This window comes from Gracilinanus agilis, chromosome 3, assembly GCF_016433145.1.
Source record: "Gracilinanus agilis isolate LMUSP501 chromosome 3, AgileGrace, whole genome shotgun sequence".
NCBI classification, from domain to species: Eukaryota; Metazoa; Chordata; class Mammalia; order Didelphimorphia; family Didelphidae; genus Gracilinanus; species Gracilinanus agilis.
In genome coordinates this window covers 146801757-146828626 of record NC_058132.1, presented here as the reverse complement: position 1 = coordinate 146828626, position 26870 = coordinate 146801757, and positions in this window count along the sequence as shown.

Genomic DNA, 26870 nt, shown 5'->3' with positions numbered 1-26870 from the left:
TTTTGTGAATGTAAATGAAAGAAAGGGAAGGGATGAGTAATGATGATAGCAGACATATGAGTTTTCCTTTGGAAAAAAAAAAGAATCCTTCAATTATCTGCATTGTCTTCGACTCAGATTCTTTTTCAACCAAGTCAAATAGGTGGATTCTTGGTATCCGAACCCCTTGGATTCTAGGAGATGCCAGAGGGTGATTGTATCCTTCTTGTTCTATAGTACAAGCTAAATAAATATGTGTTGATTAATTTGTGATGAGAGTACCAGAAATGAAATGAATATTTATAGATGGTCTAGTATCTCTGTGATTCTAATTCAGTCCCACACAAATTAAGAACCTACTATGCATTCACTAACATAAGGTCAAATTGAATATATGATCTAGACATAAAAGGAGATACCATAAGTAAATCAGAAGAACAGGAACATACTACCTATCAGATTTATGGATAGGAGAAGAACTTATGAGTCAGCAAGAGATGGAGAATGTTGTGACATATAAACTGGATCATTTTGTGCAGATTAAATTGAAAAAGATTTTGTATAAATAAATGCTGCCAAGATTAGAAGGAAAGCAGAAAATTAGGGAAAATTTTATAGGCAACTCCTCTGATAGAACTCTCGTATCTAAAATATATAGTGAACTTTGTCAAAGAGCCATCATCCAATTGATGAATGCACAACAGACAATTTTGGGATAAAGAAATCAAAGCCATATATGAAAAAATGCTCTAAATCACTACTGATTAGAAAAATGCAAATCAAAACAACTCTGAGATATTCCTTTACACCTGTCAGACACCCATCAGACTGGCTAAAATGACAAAAGGGCAAAATGACAAATGTTGGAGGGGATGTGGAAAAATGGGGACACCAGAGCCTTATTAGTGGATCTGTGAACTGATCCAAACATTTTAGAGAGCAATTTGGAATTATTTCTGGAGAGTTATGAAATTATGTATAACCTGAGACCCAGCATTACTATTACTCCATCTGTTTCCAAAGGAGATAAGGGAAAAAGGAAAAGAATCCATATGTTCTACTACATATATATATATATATATATATATATATATATATATATATATATATATATGTGTGTGTGTGTGTGTGTGTGTGTGTGTGTGTGTGTGTGTGTATCAATATATATCAGTTATCTTTGTAGTGGCAAAGAATTCGAAACTGAGACTGATGTACATCAAGAGGGGAATGACTAAACAAATCGATATATGATTGTGATGTAATACTGCTGCTCCAGAAGAAACAAACAAATTGATTAAAAAACAACAACAGGGGCAGCTGGGTAGCTTAGTGGATTGAGAGCCAGGCCTAGAGACGGGAGGTCCTAGATTCAAATCTGGCCTCAGACACTTCCAAGCTGTGTGACACTGTGCAAGTCACTTGACCCCCATTGCCTAGCCGTACCACTCTTCCACCAAGGAACTAATATACAGAAGTTAAGGGTTTAAAAATATAAAAAAACCTAAAACAAAACAAAACAAAAACAACAATAACAACCTGAGAAATATAGGAGATAATGTCAAGTGAAATGAAAGGAACCAGGAGAACATTATACACAGCCACAGAATTAATGTTGGAAAAATAATCTGTGAATGTTATCTCTAGAATGTGAACAGAAAAGAGATATACAAAGGAAATAAATTTTATATGCATATGATAGCCCCTAAATGATCTCTATTCTGATATAAGGAAGATGGGGAGGATTGGGATACTTATGGGTGGAAATTATTATATAGCTATAAAAAAAAGTAATCTAAACATATAAGTGATTTGTGATTCATTTGGGTACTTTTTTTTGTTTGTTTCATTTGTTTTGTAAAATTTGATATAAAAAAGAGCATACTGTGTATATATTGTGCAAAGCATTAGGGAATACACAGATAAACCAGCATACATCTCACCCTGAAAGATTTTGTAATAAAATTGGTGTGACAAGACATGCAAATAAGTATAAAATACAATATGAAATTGTGCATGAGGAGTCTAGACCAACTGCCATTAAAAGCATTTTTTTTTGAGAATAAGATACAATGGCTTTCTTTTTCTTTTTCAGCATCAGGAAGAATTCTAAGAAAATTCCCTTGGCCAAAGTCTTGAAGAGTACCCTAGGGAACTGAGAAATTGAGTAACTTGCTCCAGATCTCATAAGACTCTCTAACTAAAAGGTCAGTTCTTATTTTCCTTAGCCATCTTTCCTTTCTTCCAGAAGCTGCATCAGGAGGAGCAGATTAAGTTCTGCTGAGGGAATTAGGCAAGGCTTCATGAAGGAGATGGAACCTAGCTGGGCCTTGAAGAAAAAGGATTTCTATAGGTGAAGAAACTGATTAAGAACTTACTATGTCTCAGGTATTCCAAGAATGGGGGATAGTTTATGCTGATACAGAGGTAGGAAGGGATAGACAAAATAGGATGATAACTGGTTATCCAGTTAGGAATATAAAACTAGGGAAATCTGAGAGAAATAATGTCAGAAAAATACCCTTACGTGATTAAGTTAGGCATTTTTTATTTTGTCATAGAAGAAACAGAGAACCAGGGAAACATTTTCTTTGGGTTTTATTATTGTTGAAATAGAGAAGAGATCTCTATATTATGGGATGGCTTTGTCAATTGTGTGTAGGAAGAATTTGAGAAGAGGGAGACTGAAATCTGGAAGATCCGTTAAAAAGAGCATTACAGGGGGCAGCTGGGTAGCTCAATGGATTGAGAGAAAGACCTAGAGATGGGAGGTCCTAGGTTCAAATCTGGCCTTAGATACTTCCCAGCTGTGTGACCCTGGGCAAGTTACTTAATCCCCATTGCCCACCCTTACCACTCTTCTTCCTTGGAGCTAATACACAGTATTGACTCCAAAACAGGAGGTAAGGCTTTAAAAAAATAAAAAGATAAAAAGACCATTGCAAAAGTTTAGGCAAGAGATAATGAATGCCTAAAATAGGGAAAGGGCAGTTTAAGTGTCTAAGAAAGGACAAATGCATGGGATAATATGAACATAGAATCAAGAGTACTTGACATTTGATTGAACGGAGAAGATGAAGTAGGAAGGAGTAAAAATAATTAAAGAGAGCTTTTGCTCCCTTTTATGCCACCCCACCATGGCCCTTTCAGTTATCAAAATAAGGCAAACAACTTAGGAACATTTTTGTGTTTTTGTTTTGTTTCATGGGTTGCCATGGCCAAGAAATATTCATTGCCTGGTGGCCAGCCTTCTGGTGATGAACATCTCCATATTTATCTAGGCTGGTCATAGGACAGCAGAAATATAATATGATTCTCAGGCCACACTTGAAACTTTTCCAGTTTAGTAGGACATGCCAGAGCTTGTGCTCTACTGGCATAGTCTTCAAAAAGACCCATAGCCAACTCTATGTTATGATCAAACATTGGAAGAGGACTTTTGTGGAGCTTGTAAAAGGTAATTAAATGAGGCATACAAAAACACTTCGTAGGACTAAAGGACTATTTAAATACAAACTATTATAATGATGTTAAGGAAATTTTAATAGTCATTTGAGGGTTAACACAGAAAGGCTAATAATGATATAATTTGTAAAACATAAATTAATTTATATTTTTCTAAGTAAGAATTTTACATTTTATGCTATTTTAAAAATATATTAAAATATTTTACTTATATTTTTTCTCTTAGGAAGGATTTCATGAGGTCTTCATTTGCTCTGCACATAGAATAGGTTCACCATATTTGGTGAGTAGAAAAGTGTGTGTATTTTGGTATCTGCAAGGGATCTGAAAGAACTCTGGGTCATTAATGTTTTCTTCCTTCTCCTTTGTATGAATGATTAAAATATGATTTTCATTATTTAGTAGGCCCTCTAGGTATGTGCCTGGAACCGCTGCAATGCCTAAGAGTCCAAAAGGTTGTTAGAAACAAAGCTATATTACATTGGTTCCCTCTCCATATATATATATACCCTCTCCTCATATATAATTCTTCTATTCAGGGCACTTAACAAGAAAGACCAAAAGTTTGGAGAGTTTTGGGAAACATCACAAGTATATAATAATGTGAATAGTTTTTTCTAGAAGAAGATCTGGCATCACTGAATATGGTGAGCACTGAACAACATCATATTCATATAAATAAAACTGGTTATATTCTAAAAGATGGGAATTGGCTTATTACTGATGTGCAAGTCACATCTGTATCAAATGTTTATAGTTAATCTATGAAAAAAAGTTAAAGCCAATTGATCAGAGTAAATCTCAAATTAGAGGAATAAACATGAGAAAATATAGCATGAATTTGAGGCATTCTAACCTGAACTATTTAAAGATGTTAAGCATGAAAAAAATTAGAAATAGACAAAAGGATGGACTTAGCATAGTATCCCAATTTTCTAAGGAAGTTTAATGTCAATTAAGCATCATGACAAGGGGAGCAAAGGAGAATAAAATTATCTTAATGAGTGAATACTTGATTTCTTTGCCCTACAAAAAGCTAAAATAGGCACGAACAATACTTTTTTGGAACATAAATAAAGAAATAAATCTTAGGAAGGAGGATTGTTTAAGCTTGTAATCATGCCTTTTGCTTCATAAAACAGCAAGAGATTTGGAGGAAAAAGAACAAATCCAACTCAGTTAAATTTAGTCTATCCCAAAAGCTTCTATGGATGAAACTAAAAAGGGGAATGATAAACACTTAAGAAGATGAAAGGAACCCTCAACATTTCTGTTAAAAACAATTATCTCTATAAATAAAGTATAGTTAGCCCATTTGGGCTTTAACCTTTAACTTAGAAATGACAACAAAGAAAAGAAAGACAGGAAGAATAGCAGGACTAGATGGACCATATAAAAGGCCATTAAAGTTCAGTTTCAAGCATTAAGGGATCTATCTCAAAATGTTTCAAAGAAGCGAGGCTACCCAACATTAAGGAAAAAGAAAAACATGGTTTCTTATGGTTACAAAAAAAAGTTCCAATATGATCAATATAGCTATTAATCCATACACTTAACTTTTGTCATATTATGTCAAGCAGAGAGATTTGGTAGCCAAGGGTATTTGCCAGTTTTAATAACAAATCCATTCACAACAAACCCATTGCATAACAGATGACTAAAACTAATGTCACTTCACAAAGGTGATATAAAAAGTTGAGAAAATAAGCCTGCAGAGTTACAAATGAGACAAAGCCAAACCAGATCGTTCCAGAAAGACATGAAGATGAGAAAACAAGAAGTAGCTGTGAAATGGAACGTCTTCTTGCATTTTAAGGTGACAACTTTTTATTGGCAACAATTGTAGAATTGCTACATTGAGATGCTACTATCATAGTATGGTGAATATTTAGGTCAGAAAGTGGCAATAGTATCAAAGAAGAATTGGAGACAAGAGTCTAAAAATTTCCAAATACATGAACATTTTTTATCATGTATCCATTCAACCTCAGGGCTGCAGTTTGCAAACCATCTATAATTTCTAATCATATATTAATTACTCATGTCTTACTTTAGGTTTTCAACAGGGAGTCCACTCAACAGTCTGAGGATCTTTCTTGTCATTGGATGGATAATAATTAAGGATATATTCTTGACTGAATATACACATAAATAATCAATGCTATAACTAATGCAACTCTAAGGTCATGTAAAGTTCAATTCCTAAAATATTTCATAAAGGGGAAATTGCAAAAGTAAAGGAGAGTTTGAGAACATGTTAGCAAAAAAAAGAGACATTAACAGTTTCTAACACACATGACAACTTCCTTTTCTTTATAAAATGTTTCTGGAAATGGTCTATGAACTTTTAGAAGGTAACCTCAATAAAAGCATGATGACACTCATGTGTTTAAATAGAAATTTCTTATGTGACTATATCACTAACTTATAGATAAAGAAAATATTAAGTTTTAGAAGATATTATGACATATATGATCATGAATATGATGACTTTATTCTTTGATAGTTAACTGTGACATCAAATGAGATATAAAGCAGGAAGACCATATGCTCACTAAAAGGGCACACCAATATTTTGAAGCATGTTCTGCACTGTATCAGAACAAAACAAGGATTCTTTATTGATGGCAAGTTTCTACAAATGTTTGATTCATAGCTGATATCATACTATTAATTATGTCAAACCCAAGAACGCTATAAAACCTCTTTATTGAAACCCAAAGAAATAAAGAAAAAATCCACACTTGAAAGGCAAAGTGAATGAAAACTACTTATTGCCCAAACTACTTATTGTGTGCAGCTGGCCGGATAGTTAATAAAGCCATTTCATCAAAATGGATACACTGGGAAGGTGCCACAGAAGGTCAATTACTTGCTTTCTCACTTGATCATTTTTCTTGTTTCTTTTTCAAGACAGTTCATAGTCCATTTTTGGTAGATTCTATTACTACTAGTTGCTAGTGTCTCCTCTCAGATTACCTTCCACCAATTTTATATATCTTCTATATTTATTTATTTATGTTATCTTGATATTAATCTGTAAGCTCTTTAAGAGTAGGAATTAATTTAGCCATTTTTATTGGTATCCCTAACATACAGCTTGGCACATAGTAAGATCTTCACAAATGTGTGTTGACTAACTGCAACTAGGATTGAATAGGAGAAAGAGAATGGCATAGATTGTGTTTGGGAAAACCCTACTCAAGTGCTTTTAACAATGTCAATTAGTTTATAGCCATTAAACCTTTCTCTTTAAAGCAATATTATTTTGTTCATAGGATCGTACAATTGTGAAAGAATCTTAGAAGGGACTTCAGAGGTCATCTATATGTTTCACTGTATTTTACAGATGAATAAAACAGAGAGGGTGACTTGATCAAGTCTTGCTATAGGGGTACCTATCCAGTCACATAGTGGAAATAAGAAGCAATTGACAAAATAACCAGGTCCTGTGAATCCAAATCTATCTCTCTTTCCACTTGAGCCAATGAATGTTGAAATCTTTTTACTCTAAACCTAGTCAACTTTTAATTATATCAAACTACCTCCCAGCTGAGAATTTTCACAAAATAATTGTAGAAATTCCAATACAACTATACTGAGCTTAAAGAATGACTTCAGCCCAAATTTAATTATACTGTACAGCCAGCCAATTCAGGCTATTCCAGTATAGCCACTGGAATTAATTGCTCATACAATTTTATACTCTCACAGAAGTTACAAATTATACCTACAAAATATCCTAACTACACTCTTATGTTTATACTTCTGATCTGAAGAGAATTTCAGAATAAAATATTCAGGGAATATAACCTGTGACTTTTATTTGGGCCATTCCATCCTTGAGTTGGAGAAGGGGAGAGAAAAATCAATGAATCAGGGAATCTATATACTGTTGAGGGTGGGAAAATACCTCAATTCCCATCACTTTTCCAGATAAAGGTACTAAGTGCAATAATGTACATACCGGTTCCCAAAACTATATTGTGTTTCTTTTGTATATATTTATACAGTGTTCCAAAAGTTTTAGTATAGATTTTTAGTATTAATTGTTCATATTAATTTTAGTAATTAATACATTTTAGTATTAATACCCAAATGACAGTTTGCTCCTCCTCTTCCTCTTCCTCCTCCTCCTATTAGCCTTCCAGCTATTAGGCATATGATTAATTACTTGTCTTCTCCCTATTAGAATGTAAGTTCCTTGAAGGTAGAGACAGTCTGACTTCTTTCAATCTTCATATATTTAGTACTTACCATGATGCTTGTAACATAAGTAGCCACTTTATAATTGTTGATCAATCAATTTTACATTTGGAATATTAATGAGGTTGAAGGTGCTATTCCTCAGAGTGGAGTGTCTGGCAAACCCCTCATCCTGAGAGGTTTACACATTGATCTTGTCATAGAGTGCCCCAGAACTCCTAGATCTCTCTACTCAGGCTTTGATCTGAAAAGTAGTTTATCACAGAACTATTTGGAGTATTTAGGTTGGAAACATGACATTTGGAAAGTTCTATAGATTTACTTTTTAAAGCTCTTCAAATGCCTCCTGAACTTTAAAAAAATTAATTTTATGCATCACAGATGTTTTTAAAAGATGGTCACATTTAGTTAAATTTCTTACAAAGCCCAAGTAAAAGGTCAATTTGTTTGGATTAAAGATGTTGTTTGTATAAGAACTGAGTGGATTTAAGCCAGAAGAAGCTCTGGTTTCACTAGAGGTTTTATAGAAACAACTTTTTAGATTTAAAGCGTTTTCTTTCACTTTCTTGTTTGAAGTCTGAGTAGTTTAAGTGAGGATCACTTGAGTGGCCTGTCAGCATCTAGGGGATCTCCTTATTACATACTCTCCAAGCCCATTCCCATCTTTTGTACAGGTGTGTGGCATGTGCGAAGTGTCCCAGCATGCAGTGTTCTGCCTTGATCCTAAATGCAGTGCTTAGAGATTCTATTCCAGTCAGATATCCCTTTCTCCTGTCACAGTCTAGCCTTTGCAATCTCCTTAGAGCAACCCAGACAGAGATTTTTCATGCAAATGAAAGGAAATGTAATCCTTGTCAGCTAAGTGAATAGTTAAAGGAGAAATTATTAGTAAGATCTGCTATTCATACAATTAAAAGAGTTTTACTTGTGCTATTGAGGCAAGATTGGGGCATTTTGCAACCAGCTTAAGAAAAGGAAAGAGCCAATTTAGACAGTTGTCACCTTTGGCCCACTCTCTTACCACCTGCTGACTTTAAGTCAAATTTGTCTGAGGATGAGGATTAATGTAATGGCCGCTTCCATTACTTCTTTACTTTTTTTGGATGAAATTTGATCATTCTTCTTCACATTCCTTTTCCTCACCTGCTTTTGGAAGCAAATTTAATTTTGTGGAAGAAAATACAGTCCAGACCAGAACACACACATCCAGCCTTCACACTGGCCTCTCTTGAAACTCGTTTGACTCTTAATCACAAATACTTCTCTTCTGAGCTGTTTACATTACACAGTTTATTCCATTAAGGTCCAATTTCAGGTGCTCAGTGAAACCCAGATGGCTTGAGGCTGGTTGTCCTAAATAATATAAGCTTCTGCAAGTAATAAACAATATCTTAGACCAACTTCCTCAAAGATTCATTTTAAAGTTCACAGGAAATTCCAATAGCTCATCATTTACCAAAATTTGCCTGCCTTCTCGTTCTTTCCAGTGATGGTATAGAGAAGTTGGACCATGTGAGAGGCAGGTTTGCTTGCCAATGTGGCTTCCTAACAGAACACTGGGAATTGTGTTAAAGAGGATTATTACAGTATTTTTTCTGTTTACTTTAAAAAAATCTGTTTACTTTTAATTGTCTAGATCACTATTGAATAAGTATTTATGAATCCCACTGACTGAGAATACTGCATATTAATGAAATGTTGGTAATTTCCCATAATTTCTAGTCATTAGTTCAAATTTGGACTTTAGTTTCTGTGTCCATGTAATACACAAACTATGTATATGTCAATTACTTTATATGACTGCATATCTTTCAAGACCCAATATATTTTCTGCTTTATCTCTGAGTACTGATTATCAAAGGCTATAAGACTCAACTCTCACTTTAATTCAATAAACATTTGTCGAATCTTTTTTTTAAACGCTTACCTTCTGTCTTGGAATCAATACACAGTATTGACTCCAAGGCAGAAAAGTGGTAAGGGTAGGCAATGAGGGTCAAGTGACTTGCCCAGGGTTACACAGCTGGGGAGAGTCTGAGGTCAGATTTGAACCTAGGACCTCCCATCTCTAGGCCTGGCTCTCAATCCACTGAGCTACTCAGCTGCCCTCCATTTGTTGAATCTTAACAATATCTAAAGAATTGTGTTTTTTGCAAGAGATATGAAGATTAAAAAACAAGATGCCATGTTTTACAATCTGGTAGGAAGGACAAGATGTGGACAAAAATGATAATTCTTGTTGGAATATGATAAACATAAGAGAGATCAGAGAAGGATTTGAAAGATTTGAAAAAAGAGATGGATCCCATGTAGTTGGAGAGATAAGAGAAGACTCAGTGAAAGAAGTACGATCTGAAGTGGTTCTTTAAAAGAGGGAATGATTTCAATACTGGAGAGAAAGCAATATAAATTAGTATAAATTAAGTCATGTAAAAAGATGTGTATCCTGAAAATTGTCCAGGTTGTGTATAAATGAATGAGGAGAGAAAAGACAGGACAAAATAGAGGAATTATGAGTAGTGAAATTTGCCTGGGATAAAGAGCACTTAAAGAGGGAGAAGGGTAGGGATAATGATAGGGACAAGGATAATGACAGAGAAAACCCTGGACTGTGAAACAAGACTGAAAAGGTCAGCTGGAGCCAGATTAAATAAAGTCTTGAATACCAATCTAGGTTGGCATTTTATCCTGGAGATAATGGGAGACACCAAAAAATTTAGAATAGAAGAATGATTGAATCAGACTTGGACAGCTGAATAAGGGCTAGACTGTACAGAGGAGAGATTAGAAATAAGGAAATTAGTCTTAAATGAGGCAATAGTAATATAAGTGGAAAGGATGGTGTGGAAATGATGAGAATAGGCAGGATTAATTAAATGAATAGATATGGGGATGATGGTGGTAGTGAAAGAAGAGATATAAATAACGACTGCTAGGTTTGGAGCCTTGACAACTGGTTAAATGGTTGGTATTATCCATTGAAATAGGGAATTTAGAAGGGGAAGCAAATTTTGGGAGAAAGATGAAATTTATTTTGGAATACCTTCACTGCAAATTGTCGAACTATAAAGACTAAACATGGAATTTGAAGTCTGGGACAGGAGCTCAGCAGAAAAGTCAGGACTAGATGTAAAAATGTAGGAATTATTGGCATAGAGGTAAAATTGAGACCATGAACGTGGATAAAATAACCAATGGGAAGATGTAGATAGAAAAGGCAAAGGATAAATTTAAGGACATAGTCATTTAAGGCATAAGAAGAGGAAGAGGAGTCAACTAAAAAGTTGGAGAAATAGAGAATCAGAAGAGCAGAGTAGCAAATGAAAACTAAGAGTCAAGGAAATGTGAATAAAACTCATTTGGTAGTCAACTTAAAATTCTGCAGAAAGGTTAAAGAAAATAAGATCTAAGAAAGAACTGATAGGACCATAGAGTCTAGTACTTTACATTTGTCTAATTGTCACATACATGCTCATTCTCTTGATTATAAGCTCTAAAAGAGTAAAGGGCAAATCAGTCCTCTCAATATATCAAAGTACAGGGTACCAAATAGACATAATAACTAATTTTTAATGTAAAAAGCATTTTAAATATATAATTTGACTCCTACCGACACATCCAATAGTAGATATATTGTTAATGCTTGTGAATTGAGTGTATCTTGAACCATTGCTGGTGATCTTGTCCTAAATTTGTCATTAAGAAGAAGGACCCTGTTGAAATAATGGCTTGGGGCTGAAAAGGAGGACCATTCAGAGTAGATTACTGGCAAGAAAGTTCAAATATCTAATCAATGTGTACCCACTCATTACAGAATAAAGCCCTACATAGCAGGGATATGTGGAACTTACCAAAGAAAATAAAAGGCCCTGTCCCTGCCCTCAATGAACTTTCTACTTATTGGAAGTGAACAAAATGAATACAAAGAAAAGATGAAATGGATAAAATCACCAAAGAATAAGACCATATGCATAACTAGCTAAAGCTAAAATGGCTAAGGTCACAAAAGAATTATGCTACTTGAAGCCTAATAACAGTGTGTATGTGTGAGTGCACATGTGCATCAGTCTCCACTATCGAGCACTTAATAAATATTTTGAACTCAAATTAAATTTTTTTGACAAGAGCTGGTTGTTAGAACAGAAGACTCCTACAAAGCTAAGAGAGTCCATTCTAGGATTTTTATGGAAGCATCAGAGGACAATCCTCTCTTTGCCAATTATAACCTGTGTGGACTTTGGTCCACATTTTTGGTCATTTTACAGATGAGGAAATTGAGATCTTCACATGTGATTTCCAAGGTCTCTCCTAGCTCTAATTCTTTCATCTATTTCCATAGTCCTTTGACACTTTAGGTTGCTGCTCTCCTATATTAAATCTAATTTAGAGATTCATCTAAACTCTTTTTAAGGCTCATGGTAGGAGAGGTTCTTAATCTCTATGTTGAAGGTGTTGAGAGATGAGCTTTTATAGAGAGGAAGGAAAAGTGCTTTTTATTCAACAAGTCAAATCAATATGTATCTGAACATCCATGCCTGGAATGCTGCTTGGCTGAGGGAAATGGCTTGTTTGAAGACTTGGAGCCAGAAAAATCAGAGAATCTGTGAATGTGAATGATGGGAAAAAGTGGGGGGGAGTGGTAAGGTATTATAAGGTGGGTGTAATTAAATAACAGCAAACTGTGATGTGGTAGCTCAAAGGCTATAGATGGAATTTAGAGAGACAAGGCAGTGCTAAGGGAGCTTGAAAGAGATGGCTGTTTAATTTGATAGCACACAGAACTGTGCAGATTACTTGGGACAAACAATAATTTTGATATGGTTTCATTTGTTATAGCAATGGTCATGAGTATTTACTTCTAATGCCACTAGGCTGACACAGATTGTCTGGTCATGACCAGAGGAGACTGGTTTGACATGGTTTCTACACTTTAAGTAAGTTGTCTTTCAATTGAGTACTAGATTTCATGCCATCTACAAGAAAATCATGCTGTATTTACATAAGTTCATGTGGTATTTTTAATTCTATAGTTTTTAAGTATGGCTATTTCTACTATAAAGTACACAAGTTGTAGTTCTTTGAGAAAACACTCTAGAGACTGCTAGAGAGGGTTCAGTACTTATTACTATGGGGGTAATAAAATGTTTCAAAATTATTTCAAATCCACAATGAAACAGGACTACTAACACTGGAAAATCAAAGGAAAGTGTGGTCATAGGATGAAAAATAATGCCCTGAATTGACAGTATCACTGTAAAATACTCTAATTAAATCTGAAGAAAACGAAAATCTTTCCTGGGACTTGGCATCTGGAGGAGTCATTACTGATGCCTCTATAGTTGAAGAAACAGTGAGAAGACAAGTTTAAAAAACAAAACAAACAATGAAATTGCTGTGAACTCTTGCTATAAGGAAAAAAAATTACCTTAAAAGGCATGCATACTACAAAACAAATAATTTTTACTGTTGAAAATCATTTTTTCATTCAAGGCTATATGAATACTTTTATTGGAAGAAGTTCAAGTGAAGCATAGTTAAATTGGAAATATATTTTGCATGATTCCCCATATATAATTGATATCACTGTGCTTATCTTCTCAATGGATGGGGGAAGAGAAGGAGGAAGGAAATTTGGAACTTGAATTTTTGAAAAAATAAATGTCAAAGATGAATAAATTATAAATTTATTTAACAAAAAATAAATTAAGAATGATTCTTGGGCTGTAAATCTGGTGACTGGGACGATTGTGGCACCCTAAACTGTAACAAAGAAATTAGGAAGGAGAAATGTTTTGTTAAAGAATGTATAATGCAGAATCAGGGAACAATGTACACATAACAACAATAATGAATGATGATAATTTGTGAATGACTTAACTCTAAGGATCCAGGACAACTCTAAGGGAAGAAAAAGGATATCCACTGCCATAAAAGGAACAGATAGAATCTGAATGCATAATGAAACATACCATTCTTCACTTTGTTTCCTCCATGAATTTTTCTCTAGTGTAAGCAATGTGTCTTGTTTTACAACATGATGAACAAGAAAACATATATTATGTGAAAATATATGTATAATCTATACCATATTACCTACCTTCTTGGGAGGAGAGAAGAAGAAAGGGAAAATGAATTAGACATGCCCTTTTGGACATAGCCAATGTGAGAATTTGTTTCTCTTGGATAAGATTATTTCTTATAATTTATCACATGTTAATAAGTCAGACATATTTTTGCCATGCTCTTTTGTATATAAAAATAAATTTTAACAAAAATTGTAAAGTTTGATAAAATTGTAAGTCAATAAATTTAAATAAATTTAATAAATTAAGTAAAATCTTTGTCTTAAGTAATTCATATACCACAATACTTGACAGAGACCTATGTGACTACTATATATAGAAGTAAAAGGGTGAAAACCTGGAGATAAAAAACACCAAGGAAGTTAGAAAGCACTTATACTCATTTAATGTCTGGCCAATATTTAAATTCCTAATTCAATCCCTCCTTTTTAAGCAAAGAAAGAGTATAACTTCTCTACTCTTAAGGTGTATAGATTATAAGAAACCAATTTAGTGCTTATCTAGAACCCTTACTGAGAGTATGAATTTCTACAAAACAAAATCATTATGTAGGTCATTTAGTGATCTCTGGGCATGTTAAAGATATATTCTTTTGCATCCCTATACTATCACTATGAGGCAAATATCTGTGGTTACTCTCTGTTTGGGTTCCTAAGATAAATAATTTTGGAGTTAAATTTCCTTCAATACTGAACAGCCTTTCCCACTATATCTCAAATCTCTCATAGGAGAACTTGGGCTAGCATTTTTAAACAGAAAATACCATTAGCAAGTTGACTAATTAGGGTCATATTCATACTTTTCCTCTTAATTTTAATCCTTTGTTTCATCTGGAAGGTTTTGTTTTGCTTTGTTTTGTTTTTTGGCACAGTCAGCAAGAGAAAATATACTTTGCTGCAAGAATGGGTAAATGTCCTAGTTTGGGGCATTCTCTACCTGCAGCTCAGCTTTAGTCAGCACATTCATGAAGAATTTTGAAGCTGTGAAAGGCTAATGACTATATTCATAAAGAAGGATCATGCAGCCTTTGCTTGAAAAACTCTGGGGAAGAGGAAACTATTGCTTCCTGAGGCAACTGATTCCATTCTGGGTTCTCTCTTATTGTTAGAATCCTTTTCCTTAAATTATGATGAAATTTGCCTCTCTGCAATTACTATCCATGTTCTGGATCCAAGCAAAACAAGATGAATAATTCCTCTGCCATAGGACAGTCATGAAAATGCGTGAGGACAGTGGTCTGGTGCTGTGAAGAGTTTTCATTTTACCCTACCTGTCATACTTCCCTATGTACTCTCCAAGTTCTCAATGTGCTGTATTTTCTCAAATTTAACACCCAAATTGAGCACAATTCTCCAGATGTGGATTGATCAGAATAGAGTACAATAGATTTATGTTCTACCTACTTGTGGACAGTCTGTTTCTCTCAACATGAACTAAAATGGTAAAGCCCATTTTGCAGCCATAACATACTGTTGACTCACTTGTAGTCTGCTAAAACCATCCTCTTTTTTTTCAGACAAATTGATATCAAATCACTCCCTTTTCTGCTAACATACTGACGAAGCCTATTTTAGACTATTAAAAGATTACTCAAATGGATCCATGATCACTTTAATGCTAATTTCCCTCCAACCATGTAGAACACAATCTATCCATGTCTACTCATCAACCATAGTGCCAACACATAATAAAACCTTAATGTTTATTAATGAAAGAATAAGCTCTTTTCCATCTTCTTCCATAAATCCCCTCAAGTGTCTACCCAGGTTTCATTACTTTCTCATAACATGCTGATGATATTAATGGAATAAATGGGTTTTCTAGGATTATTTTTTTTGCTTTTGCCTTATGACTTTTTAATTATGTATTCCTCTAATACAGTGGTTCTCAAACTTTTTGGGCCTACAGCCCCCTTTCCAGAAAAAAAAATGTTACTTAGCTCCCTGCAAATTAATTTTTAAAAATTTTAATAGCAATTAATAGGAAAGATAAATGCACCTGTGGCCATCACCACTCCCCTGGATTGCTGTAGCTTCCACCAGGGGGCGATGGCGCCCACTTTGGGAATCACTGCTCTAATAGATCCTTTATTCTAGTTATTTTTCATAATTTCTTATTTGTTATGTGTTATAGTTTGTTCACAAGCCTCTCCATTTCCCTCTAAGCACTTGACTGCTAAGTCAAGTGTTGTTGCCCAAGTCACTTGAAGTATCTTTTAGTTTCCTTGTTATAGCCTTTTTCATGGGGAATGTCTGAGCCATCCTTCCATTTAGATATGATCTTTCTCCTCAAAAGAACTAGGAAGAACTCTATAATTAATGTGCTGTTCCTTGTTTGAGGACAACAGATGGAGTTCAGTTTTTAGTTGCTTTACATGTAGATATTGATTTACATGCATTTTTGTCATAGGCACATATGAAATATCTAATATTTAAAGTTAATGCAAGTGAAAAGTGTTTAACATATAAGAGGTGAAGAGAATGGGATGCCTATTTTGCTTCTTTGCCCAGGAGGAAGAAAGAGACCAAATTTATAGGAACAAGGTAAAAATGGAGGAAACAGCAAAAGCCTGGGCAGCAAGGAAGGTGGAATTAGAATGGGGGTGGGGAAGATGGAATTAAATGGGGTTTAGAGAGATGAAAGAGGAGAAAGATGAGAGCTGGAGGATTAATGGAAGAGGAGTGTGGACTCCAAAAGAGTGAGTCCGAGTCCTATGGCATGTGCTCAAGGTAAAAAATAACTTCATTTTGATAAGTCGCTTCTCAGTATACCATATCGTAAAGTGCTTTTCATAGTTAAACAGCTGCAGAGGGAGAGAGATGCAGGGTGGTTGAGCAGGAGAAAAAAAAGGACTTTTCCACGGAGGCCTTCCTAAAGTGAAGAAACCAGGGCTTTCTCTTCCTCACCCTATTTCCTAGAGAACAATAACATCTTGATAGCTTAGGGAACAGGATCTATCCTTCATTGTAGCACTTTATGTGGATTATTAAACTGTTTCCCTAAGTGTACTTACACCCAGACTTTTTAAAAAGCTTGCATTTTAAAATCTATCTCTAATCTTTTTAATGTGCAGTCTTAGCGGATGTCTAGGTTAGGCCTCTCAATATTTGAGGGTAGCTAAACAAACACACACACACACACACACACACACACACACACACACACACACACACACATACACATTCCAGAGATAGTTCAGAAAATGTGAAAGTTTAGCTTTGTCCTTGGGTGCTGTTAAAGCATTTAATGTAAGGGAACGTGCATTGACAAACAAAAGGAAGGCTGTCACTTTGATGCCTGTGCCCTGAATGCCAATGTAAAGGCTCATCAGCCACCAAATAGCTCCATTTCGGTACAGTTAATCTTGTGAATGCCTGTTCACGTTTGACTTTGATTTCTTTGTAGAGACTTGCTTTTGCTATTTGGACAGGTGAACACATCAACCGTACAATTCTTTTAAAATAATAACTGGTTTGTGTGAGGGAGTGGGGGGAAGACATCTCAAGATGTATCAGTTACCATTCTAATGTCTATTTCAATCACTTCTTATTTATGGAATATTGGCATATTTTTATCTGTGAGGCCTCTTGAGAGTCATACAATGTGGTTATTTTGGGAGGGAGGAGCTTTGGAAAAATGAATGATGGCACCAGCCAGGCATAGCTAATCTTAAACTAAATACTCTATACTTAAATCTTGACATTCTTCTTTAAAAGAGGAGAAAATAATATATGCTCATTTAATATCTTACCAGGTCCAAGTCTGGAAAGGATTCTGCAATGTTTTATGCTCCTACTTTTGCCTTTTTAACTGTTATGTTAATAAGCTTTACTTTATGGCTTTTTCCCCCCATCATATGCTCTTTGGCATCTGGTTTTGGATTTTGGACCCAATTAGTTTACTTTTCCTTTCTTCTACTTTCTCCTACAAACCTCAAGACTGATCTCCAAACCATGACTATACCCTTTCCATCATCCATCAGTGTAATTCTGCCTTTCATCTATTTGGACAGCTTGGATGAGGCAGGCTTGAGAGAAGCTTATCTTTTACTTATAGTAAATGTAAGAAATCACAATGGTACTTCAAAGAAGAGCAATAAAAATAATCACAGTAATAGTGCAAAAGATTTTAGCCAGGAGACATTATTCATGTCATCTTTTTTTTTAAGTCGTGATGTCCTGTCATTAGAATAGGTGAGATGACACTGTGGACAGGGTACCTGCTTCATGTAATGAGCACTGACATTGCTTGGTGATGGTCATTGTGCATGTCCAGTGTTTCATCAGCTGTGGGCTTTTATGAGCAAATGTCATTTAGACAGACATTTAATTCTTAAACACTTTTGTTTATATAGCACTGTCTAAAGTGATGAGAATATAGAAAAGGGGAGAAAAAAGATAGAGTCCCTGATGTTGAGAAGCTGGCAATCTAAAAAAAGGTTGCTATGCTAGATAGAGAAATAGTGGCTTTCAGTACCACTGCAAGAGGTGGTGCCCGACACATAGTATGCACACATTCAATATTTGTTGACAAAATTGGACTTGTGAGGAGACAAGAGTCCTTGTGGTCCTTCCTGAACAGCGACTAGTGGAAGACTGCCCATTGTCTGAAGCTCATTGTGAGGAATTTCTCATGTTTGAAGTCTTGCTTGTCTCCCAGCTACTGCTCCTCTCTAGTCCTCAAATTCCTTCACTCAGTTCCTTGATTCTGGATAATGGAAGGATGGATTTCTATGGTGTTGGGTATTTTCAATAATAAAAAAACAAACTAATTGGATGTACAACTTACACTGTTAGAAAGCATATAATATTATGTATGGTTTTATATATTCAGGAAGGTCAGTTAAGGTCAATTGGTAAGGAAGCTCTGGATTGGAGGACAAATTAAGTCTTCATCATTAGGGGTTCATCAGGAACCCAGTGGAAATAAGCAGGACTTTAGAGTGGTACAAGTGAGGTGATAAACGAATAATTCACTTTGGTACAGGAGAAATATGGCTCCTATCTTATTCATCCAGGGTTAAAAATAACTTGATATCTGTGAGTCTCAGTTTCCTTCATCTTTTAAATGGGGATAAATGTAAGTCATTTCACAAATATTAAATGTCAGCTGTCATTATTTTTGTTATATGAAAGTTTCTCTGTGATTTACAGCTCCTTTAAGGTCAAGTGGTACAATGGCATTAACCATGAGGGACAGGAAGAAATACTAGTAGAAACTATTTGATCTGAACTGAATGATAAATTATAGGTGGAGGAGGGAAAGAATTGTTTATAGAAAGTTAATTGTAATCAGGACAAATCAGTAACATTGGGTTACATTACATAATGTGGCTGTAGTTTTTGAGAAAATATCCATTCTCCAAATTTGAATGAGATAGTTCATTTGACAATCCTATTGAATTCACTTTGAAGAGTCAATAAAATGATTCTTATCAATATTAAGGTTTCCTAAATGTTCCTATTCAGATATCATTATACTGATTTGACTAAGTCCTAGAAAGCTATAGGATTCTTTAAGTGAAATAGGAATTGGGAAATCTTATTAAGGGGTTTCAGAAAATGGGAAACTGGAAACTACCAAGACTGACATTAAATACAATGGAGTTCATTGCTTCCCAGATTTCATCCACAGAGGCCTTGTAACTTACTAGGGCTTCATGCAACTATTATAATATCTTTCACAAACAGTAGCATCTCCAGATCTTTATCCTTCTTCAAACTTTAACTTAAGGAATTGACTTCACAGTAGCAGGGAATATGAGGTAAGCATACTCCTTACTTTAAGCCTTACCCAATTTTAATGATCAAAGAATTCATCAAACAAGATTATTTCAATAGAGTTTTCATGAAATCTCAATTACTTTTTTCTTCTTTCATTTTCTTCTCTTTTGAAATTGCTGTTTAGTCATTTCAGCTATTTCTGATTCTTCATGACTCCATTTGGGTCTTCTTGAAAAAGATATTGGAGCGGTTTGCCATTTCCTTCTATAGATTGTTTTCTGGATGAGGAAACTGAAGCAAAGTGGGTTAAGCGACTTTGTCATATAGCTAGTGTCTTAGGCAAGATTTGAACTCAGGAATATGAGGCTTCCTGATTCCAGGCTTAGAATCATATTTAATATGTCACCTAGCTGCCCATTTTTTCACTTAAGAAGCATTTATTTTCTTTCCCTCCATTCACACTCCAATTGACTTAAAAGAAAATTAAAAGAAAAAATCTGCCTAGTCAAGCAAAATAAATTCAAAATATTCAAATATTTAAAAAATGTATATTTCATTCAGCATCTCAAATCTTTTATTTCTCTTTTGGGAGATAGGTACCAGATATCATCATCAGTCCTCCAGAATCATAATCAAGAATCTCAACTAATTCTGATGTTGTTGAAAGAGACACATTTTTAGAAGAGTGACTTTAGGGGCATATTCTTCTCAACTCAATTGAATGCTTTTTTTCTAATCAAAAATCAATAATCACAGTGAAATCTTATGTTTTCTACATATTTTCCTCACTCTTGGGATGATATGGTCTATTTTGAATTTGTAAAGGACTTCATATTTTCTACTAATACCTTTTTTTGAGCATACTTTTCAGCCAAATATTGATTATTCTCATTAAAAATAATTATATAGATGGCAAAGTAGACATATAGGTTAATTGATAATTCTTCATGTTCTCTGTTTTCCTTTATATTAATAAGACATTTTCCCTCATGTTCTTGTTATCTTCCCTTCCTTCAAATATCTTGTGAATTAGTCCCTAAGTACCATTATGTTGCATCTAGCTTGGATTTCCTTTAAGTATACTTTGTCTAATTCAATTCCATTTCCTGTCTTTATTCTCTTTAGGGCCATTTCTACTTTCTCTATAAATAGAACTCCCCTATAATATGGGACTGTGATATCAAGTCCTGGAGCACTGCAGACCACTTTGGATGAGATCTGTCACCATTCAGAAGACTTAGGCTTAATTAAATTTGCAGTGAAAAACAAGTGAATAAAGAATAGCTTTTTTCTCAATGTTGGCGTGTACTTAGATGGACATCCTACAAAGGGGTCCTTAAACTCTTATATATTATGGAGCTCTTTGGCAGTCTAGTGAAGCCTATAGATTCTTCTTAGAATAGTTATTAAAATAATAAAATACAATACGTAGGATGATAAAGGAAATAAATCAAGTTAGGATACTATCATCAAAATATTTAAAACAACCCCCAAATTAGTAGAATCCAGGTTAAGAACCCCTGCTAAAGAGCTTGTCCATCTGTGTTTATGCATACACACACACCTCTATATATAGGATAGAAACTAGAAATGGGCACACAAAAATTATAATCTTTACATAGTCCTTTGAGGTTTAAAAAGAGTTTTGCAACTATTATCTTATTTGAGAGTCAAAACAATACTAGGAGGTAGGTGAGGTGGGTGCGATTATTATGACCATTTAATATACAATGAAATTGAATTACATAGAGGGTAAATAACTTGCTCAGGATTATAGACCTAGTAAGTGACTATGGCCAGATTTGAATGGAGCTGGGTGGATTAAACATAGGGATGAAAGTGCAGTGAATTCCTTTTGGGAAATAATTAAGCTCCTCTCATCAGCTAGGTGGTACAGGTGTTAGAGCACTGATTCAAAATCAATAAGACAGACTTCAGGGTTAAGATGGCAGCAGAGTAGAAGCAGCTTGCTTAACCTCTCCTAACTCACACATACAGGACTCCTCAAGAAGACATAAAAAACAAATTCAGAGGAACGAAGGGATCTCACAACAGGGCGCAGCATTGAAGGTATGTGAAATCAGGGCATTTCCAAGCTATAAAGGGGTGAAACAGCTCTCACTAAAACGTGAGCTGAGCACCCCCCCCCTTCCCCCTACCCTCCACCTACAGTGCCAAAGCCAGCGCAAAAGATTTAGAGCAAGTTTGGGGCACCCATTAAGTCATTGGCAGCTACCTGGGGTCACCAGGCCCTGCTCCTGAGAGCAACAAGACTAAAGACCCCAAGCGGCTAAAGAATGTGCAAACTTTGAACACAGACCCTGAGAGCAGGCATGGTTGCAGCTGCAGACGCGAATCCTGAACACAGGTGCCGACCTTGAGTGGGGACCCAGTGCAGAGGGGTGCATGACTGTGGAAGCAGCACCCTGAGACTGTTAAATGAGCTTTGGGCAGAGGCACAAGCAAGGAGACCACCAGGAGGCTTGACCCTGAGGTAAACTAAACCTGTGACCTCAGGAGCCTAAAGAGCACAGACAGACCATGGGCGTGAGGATAAAGCTGAGAAGGTGCTGGGCTAACAATGGCAAGCCAGAGACAAGAACTCCAGAAGAGAAAGATAAAGAAGAAATCCTTAACACTCCACAACCTTTACACAGAAAAAATCCAGACAACAGAGCAAACAGCAGAGGAGAACAAACAAGCAATCATATTCAAACCTTCCCAAAAAAATGAAAACTGGTCGCAAGTTATTGAAGAGTTCAAATCTGAGATTATGAGAAAGATTGCAGAGAACTGGCAAGAAAATAATAGCTTAAAAGGCAGAATTTCACAATTAGAAAGTGAGGCTCAGAAATCAAATGAATTGAAAAGCAAATTGAAGACCAGAAATGACAAGCTGGAAACCTTGAAGAACCAAACAGACCAGATTCAAAAGGAAAACCAAAAGATCATAGCTGAAAACCAGTCTCTAAAGGCTAGAATTGGGCAATTAGAAAAAGATGCCCCCAAATCAAAAGAATTAATAAGCAAATTGGAGACCAAAATCAAACAGCTGGAAAACAGGATAGACCAAATCAAAAAGGAAAATCAAAAGAATATAGCAGAAAACCAGTCTCTAAAGACAAGAATTGAGCAAGTAGAAGCCAATGATCTCTCAAGACAACAAGAACAAATAAAGCAAAGTCAAAGCACTGATAAAATAGAAGGAAACATGAAATATCTCACTGAGAAATTGACAGATCAAGAAAACAGGTCTATAAGAGATAATCTGAGAATCACTGGTCTTCCTGAAAAAGCAGAAATTAATAGAAATTTGGTCTCCATACTAAAGGATATTATTCAGCAAAATTGCCCTGAAGTTCCACAGGAGGGCAATAATAGACACTGAAAGTATCCATAGATCGCCCTCTACACTTAACCCTGAAAAGACAACCCCCAGGAATATAATAGCCAAATTCAAGAGCTTCCAAGTAAAAGAAAAAATTTTACAAGAAGCCAGAAAGAGACAATTCAGATATCAAGGAGCACCAAACAGGATCACACAGGATCTGGAAGCCTCCACACTACAAGACCTCAAGGCTTGGAATATGATATTCAGAAAGGCAAGAGAACTGGGTCTACAACCAAAGATCACCTACCCATCAAAACTGACTATATACTTCCAGGGGAAAGTATGGGCATTCAACAAGTTAGAAGATTTCCAAGTATTTACACAGAAAAGACCAGGACTAAATAGAAAGTTTGATATCCAACCACAAAAACCAAGAGAAACATGAAAAGGTAAATAAGAAACAGAGGGGAAAGAAAGAAAACTCTTATTTTTAAATTTGCCTCTTTAAGGGCTTCAATAAGATCGAATTATTTGTATTCCTATATGGAGAAATGTTATGTATAATTCTCTGTAGTGAACTCTATTCACTATTATAGTATCCACTATTATAGTAATTAGAAGAATTATTCACAAGGAGAGGTTGGAATACTAAATGGTCTAAGATGATAAGGGGGTGGATGGGAAAGAGGGGGTGAATAGTAGAGGACACCAGGAGAAACTTGAATGAATAAGAAAAAAAGGATATTCTATTACACACAAAGAGGGCATGGGAAGGGGAGGGGATGGATACTATTATAAGAAGGAGAAGAAGAGAGCATTAAGAGGCAATATTGAAACCTTACTCTCAGTGGAATTAACACTGAGAGGGAAGAGTAGCTGGATCCACTGAGATATAGAACTCTATCTAACCCTACTGAGAAAGTCAGAAGGGATAAACCAAGGGGAGCAGAGAAGTAGGGAGGTCAAAAAAGGGAGGGAAGAAGAAGGGAGAGGGAACTCATTAGGCCTTAAAAATAAAAAGAGGGGAACAACAAGGAGGGGATAGAAAGGGTAGTAAATCAAGGGAGGGTTCAAGGGTTACTGGTTTAAAACAAACCACTGGTTTAAAAGGAAATTGCCTAAGAAGAAGGGGTAGAACTAAGAGAGGATACCAAAATGTTGGGGAATACACAACTGATAATTATAACTCTGAATGTGAATGAGATGATTGATTATACTAAATTAAAAAACTTTTGTACAAACAAAAACAATGCAACCAAAATCAGAAGGGAAACAAAAAATTGGGAAAAAAGTATTTATAACAAAAAACTCTGACAGGAGTCTAATTACTCAAATATAGAAGGAGTTAAATCAATTGTATAAAAAATCAAGCCATTCCCCAACGATAAATGGGCAAGGGACATGAATAGGCAATTTTCAGATAAAGAAATCAAAACTATCAATAAGCACATGAGAAAGTGCTCTAAATCTCTAATTATGAGAAATGCAAATCAAAACAACTCTGAGGTATCAACCTCACACCTAGCAGATTGGCTAAAATGAGTGTAAGGGAGAGTAATGAATGTTGGAGGGGATGTGACCAAATTGGGACATTAATTCATTGCTGGTAGAGTTGTGAACTGATGCAACCATTCTGGGTGGCAATTTGCAACTATGCTCAAAGGACTATAAAAGATTGCCTGCCCTTTGGTCCAGCCATACCATTGTTGGTTCTGTACCCGAAAGAGATCATAGATAAACAGACTCATACGAAAATATTTATAGCTGTGATTTTTGTGGTGGCAAAAAACTGGAAAACAAGAGTATGCCTTTCTATTGGGGAATGGCTGAACAAACTGTGGTATATGCTGGTGATGGAATACTATTGCGCTAAAAGGAATAATAAACTGGAGGAATTCCATGTGAACTGGAAAGACTTCCAGGAATTGATGCAGAGTGAAAAGAGCAGGGGCAAAAGAACATTGTACATAGAGACAGATACACTGTGGTAAAATAGAATGTAATGGACTTCTGTCCTGGCAGCAATGCAATGACCCAGGACAATTCTGAGGGACTTATGGGGGACTACCCACATTCAGAGGAACAACTACAGGAGAGGAAACACAGAAGAAAAGCAACTGTTTGAACAAATGGGCTGAGGATGACATGATTGGGGATGTAGACATGAAACTACCACACCAATGCAACTATCAACAATTTGGAAATAAGTCGTGATGGATGACACATGTTAAAACCAGGGGAAATGCACATCAGCTATGGGGGGGAAGGAAATAGGGGGGTGAAGGGGAAAGTAAGAACATTAATCATGTAACCACGATAACTTTTCTAAAAAATAAAAATTATTAAAAAAAATAAAATCACTAAGACTCTTTTCATGAGTTCAAATCTGGCATCAGATACTTATTAGCTGTGTGACTCTGGATAAGTCACAAAACCCTGTTTGCTCAATTCCCCATTTGTAAAAATGAGCTAGAAAATAAAACAGAAAAATAATCCACTATCTTGCCAAGAGAACCCCAAAATGTGTTCACAAAGAGTCAGGCATGACTGAACTGACTCAAAATTAACAACAACAAAAACAAAGCTCCTTTAATGACTCCAAACTTCTCTCAAAGATTAATTTGTATTTCTTAATACCAACATTCTACTGCCATTGTTGCATGACTATGAATCATGGAATTCTACAATCTTCAAAAAATTAAAAATGAATATAACAGATAAACATGCAACTATAGAAAAGGACTGAAATCTGTTGCACCTGGAATAATGGACCCTGGACAGATAAGGTTGGAACATGTAGACGGCTGTAATTTCATATTCTGTTCAGCTTTCTTTTTTTGATTAGAACTTGAACATTTATTAATTTATTAAAATTTTGCTTAGTAGGATAGAAAATCTATAGAGATGCCTTTCCTTCACATCTCTCACCCTCCAAATCATGCCACTTGGTTATCAAAAATATCACTTTTTTATTCCCATTTTAGAAAAGTCACTAACTTTCTTTTAGAAATTGAGTTAATGGAGGGCAGCTAGGTGGCTCAGTGGATTGAGGGTCAGGCCTAGAGAAGGGAGCTCCAGGATTCAAATCAGAGACTTCCTAGCTGTGTGACCCTGGGCAAATAACTTAATCTCATTACCTAGCCCTGAAAATTCTTTGGCCTTGGGACCAATATACAGTGTTGCTTTTAAGATGGAATGTAAGGGTTTTTAAAAAAATTTTTTTTAAAAAAAATTTCCTGGAAGATGGAGCAGCTAGGTGAAATTGACCATTAGTAAGAGGAGTTTCCTACCCAAACAACTCTGTTTTATTGAGCTGTTTGATCAAAATTAGTTATTTATTTAGTGTTATTCATGAATGCATATATATTTATGCATATATGTGATAGGATTGCTTTTTTGAATAACTAACTGAAGCCTCTTTTTGGAAAAGTAAGAAGTTTCCCTTTCCAAATTCATTCTACCATCCTATTTCTTTCCATCCTTCTCCATTTTTTGTTTTCCCATAATGAATGTAAAAGCAGACTCATACACAAGCTCCTCTTCCACCTCGAGATTCAAGCTGCTTCATAGACCTTCACATTTTGGGTCATCTTAGGGAACTAGAGAGATCAATTACATACCTATAGCATTCTGAACTTGAACATGCTCAGATCATGGAGGAATGAAAACATATCAATCATATTTTACCTGTGCATTTAAACCCAAACAAATTTATAATTCTTTGATAGATTGTTTGTAAAAATCAACCACTAGGATTTCATAGGATCATAGATTTAGGGCTGGAAGGAATCTCAAAAACTCCTCATACTTCTCATTTTACATATAAAGAAACTGAAGCCCCAAATAAGTTAAGTAACTTATCTAAGGTCCCTGCAAGTGATCCAGAGTATGTATTAGATTCAGGATTTGAACACAGAACATCCAGTTCCAGGGTCAGTACTCTATCTACTAAACTACACTTACACTGTATCCATTGGATATCAAAACTTTGGAGAAAAGCTGTGATGGAATATTAGTAACCTAGATGTCTGGAAAAGTTGTTTGGAGTTATTTAGATAAAACTTTTGGAGAAGTGAATACATTTTT